General features: G+C 45.3%; 1 protein-coding gene and 1 pseudogene across 1 annotated transcript in view; one reads left to right on the top strand and one right to left on the bottom strand.

The window, feature by feature from the left end:
• LOC102248524 (GTPase IMAP family member 7) overlaps positions 1–1114 on the bottom strand; it is a 13059-nt gene extending 11945 nt beyond the window's left edge. The window contains exon 1 of the mRNA XM_005866161.2: positions 1048–1114. The gene's annotated coding sequence lies outside the window, so the exon portion shown is untranslated. The remainder of the gene's footprint in view (positions 1–1047) is intronic.
• The window catches only part of LOC102249130, a 174399-nt pseudogene that overhangs the window by 70624 nt on the left and 100902 nt on the right, over positions 1–2873 (top strand).

Raw genomic sequence — 2873 nt, 5'->3', positions numbered from 1 at the left:
TTAATAATTGTGGAAGCTTGGTCTAGGTACATGGAAGTTCCTTGTATTGTTTATTTATCTTTGAGTAAATTAACATTTTTCAACTATAAAAATATTGATATGTGTGTAATATAATCACTGATGACACTACCAACCACGCTGATAATTTTTTGTACATTATCTCACCTACTCCCCCATAATAACCTGCAAAAAGCTAATTTTATTATTTTTAATTAAATCATTAATGTGGCTTTAAAATGTTGAGACATTTGCCCAAGGTCACAGTGCTAACAGGTATAGGACAGAGCAGGGCATCAAATTCAAAGTCTGTCTGACTACCACCTTCCTCCTAACCACTGCACACATCGGCCTCCTCTCAGTGTCTTCTCAGACCCAGGATTCTAAAATTATATTGAATCAGAGCTAGATCAAGAGAGGGCAGGGAAGAGATCCACACTCTTTCCTGGAGGGTTTCAGATACATTGTCCCTGCAGAATAGCCCACCTCTACCCATGACACCCTGTCCTCACCTCACATGTCACAGTACTCAGGTCAGAGCTTCTCTCTGCTAAATGATGGAAAGGATTCAGCAAACTGCAGTGCAGATTTCATCTGCACTTAGTGATGTGGGCAACCCCTAGAATCACCACACTCTCCGGGATCCTGCTTCTTTTTCAGTAAGAAGAGGGAGTTAGACAGGTCAGTCTCTAAATTGCCTTCAATCTCTAAAGATCTGCCTTGGGGACACTCATTTCTTATCCAGAGGAAAAAGAAGGTTTGTCAGGCAGCCTCAGTGTGTATCAGAGCAGCAAATGCATGAAGGTGCGCCAGTCAGCACAAATGTGTCCTGTTCAATATGAGACATGTAACATTGTGCTAATAAAGCCCCTGACTCCATCCCCCTCCCCCTCGTGACAGCATGCCCCCTGAAAACTTGCCCCTCTGCCTCCACTGTGCTTCTGGCACAGTACCTGGTCTTTCCTGGGCCCAGAACCCACACCATGTACACTCCATGGACCTACTTCCCCAGCACTCTAATCCTTTCGCTTGCTTCTCAGCCAGACTCACCTTCTTTTCAACCAGTTGTTGAGTTCACAAATTTTCTCCAAAGACACTCTTCCAGCTGGTGCTTTTGTTTTAACTGTGAAAAAAAGTGTCCACATCCTCTTAAACCACTGAGCCACGCAGCATAGATTGGGTGGAGCTAGTGGAGGAACTGTTTGCCTTTAAAGAGACAGTAACATTTCTCCTAATTTGGTGGGTACTTCAATTTTGCCAACTTGAAATCATTTCCTTCATGTGCTTGCTCTTGTACCAAAATTACCAAAGTTAAGGTTTATTTGGTATTTTGGGTTATGGCAGTGGATCTAAAGGCCCTTAATAAATGACATAAATCTTGCCAGGCACAGTGTCTATAACCTTCCCTGGTGCAGTGAGAGTCTGCGGGTTCATTCTGGAAGAAGAAAGTTGGACATATGACTTGGTGTACCATCGGATCTTGCTAGTGATGGTGCAATATGGGTTTTGAGTCTACTCTTTTAGGAGCGTCTCAAGTTACTCATGCAGAAATTAACAAAACTCAGGTACAAAGCCAAAGGGGTATAAACCATTGAGAGTCAAGAGGAAATGAGGAAGGAGAGGCCTGGGAAAAGTCTCCCGATGATCACAATCTCTCTATTTTTGTTTCTTTGTTTGTTTGCTTGCTTTTTCATATGGTTCTTGCATGGTTGAAAGTCTGCATTGCATGACATATAAAGATGCACCCAGGGAGTAGATGCAACCTTCCCTCTCAGCCTGCCTACCTTCTCCCTCTCCAGGCCCAGACAGAGGCAGCTAATCCTAGATTTACCAGTGGATGGATCCAAAAGGATCTAGAAATTGTTTCCAGGTGAGAGGCAGGTTGTTTGAATCTTTCATGGTTGACAAGATGTTCTAGTTGTCTGTTGCATCATCACAAATAGATTAAATTTGATTGCACATTTTGCTTCACTGGATTCAGAAAGTGGGATAGTCAATGCTTAAGCTTGAGGATAGGTACTAAGTGGACCAGATGTGCCAGGAACTAGAGGACAATAGGGTTGCTACCCATGGAGGGAAGCAGATAGATTTGGAAATGATGGTGTAAATGGCCATAATATTGGACAAATTATTAGTATGAATGACTTTGCTCACCTGAAGGATCCCAGGTAACAGTTTTCCTATTTCCAATAAAGACCCAGATCAGCACCAGCTACACAATTCATAAGGTCTGGAAGAAAAAGAATATACCAGACCCATTGTTTAAAAATCATGAAGAATTTGAAGATGACATTACAGAGCTTTATACCCTCTAAGCACAGATCCTTCAGCAACCCTAAAAGGCACACATCCATGAAGCTCACCTTGACAGACTGTATATATATATATACTAGAGGCCCGGTGCACAAAACTTTGTGCATTTGTGGGGGGGGGGGTCACTGCGACCCCTCGGGGGTTGACCATCTGCTGGCTGAGGTCTGCTTCCCGGGGGATTTGGCCTAAGCGGGCAATCAGACATTCCTCTGGCAGCCCAGCGGCCCTCGGGGGATGTCCACTTGCCAGCGGGGAGCAGGCCTAAACTGCAGTCAGACATCCTTAGCTCTGCTGAGGAGGCAGGAGAGGCCCCCCACCACCACCGCTGTGCTGGCAGCCATCAGCCTGGCTTCTGGCTGAGCAGAGCTCCTCCCATGTGAGAGCTCCCTGACCACCAGAGGGCAGCTCCTGCATTGAGCATCTGCCCCCTGGTGGTCAGTGTGTGTCATAGTGACCAGTCATTCCCAGTCTTTCTGCTGTTAGGGTCAGTTTGCATATTACCCTTTTACTATATAGGATAGAGGCCTGGTGCACGGGTGGGGGCCAGCTGGTTTGCCCTGAAG

This window comes from Myotis brandtii, unplaced genomic scaffold, assembly GCF_000412655.1.
Source record: "Myotis brandtii unplaced genomic scaffold, ASM41265v1 scaffold224, whole genome shotgun sequence".
NCBI lineage: Eukaryota > Metazoa > Chordata > Mammalia > Chiroptera > Vespertilionidae > Myotis > Myotis brandtii.
The sequence above is the reverse complement of the archived record's forward strand: the minus strand, read 5'-3'. Positions and strand labels throughout refer to the sequence as shown.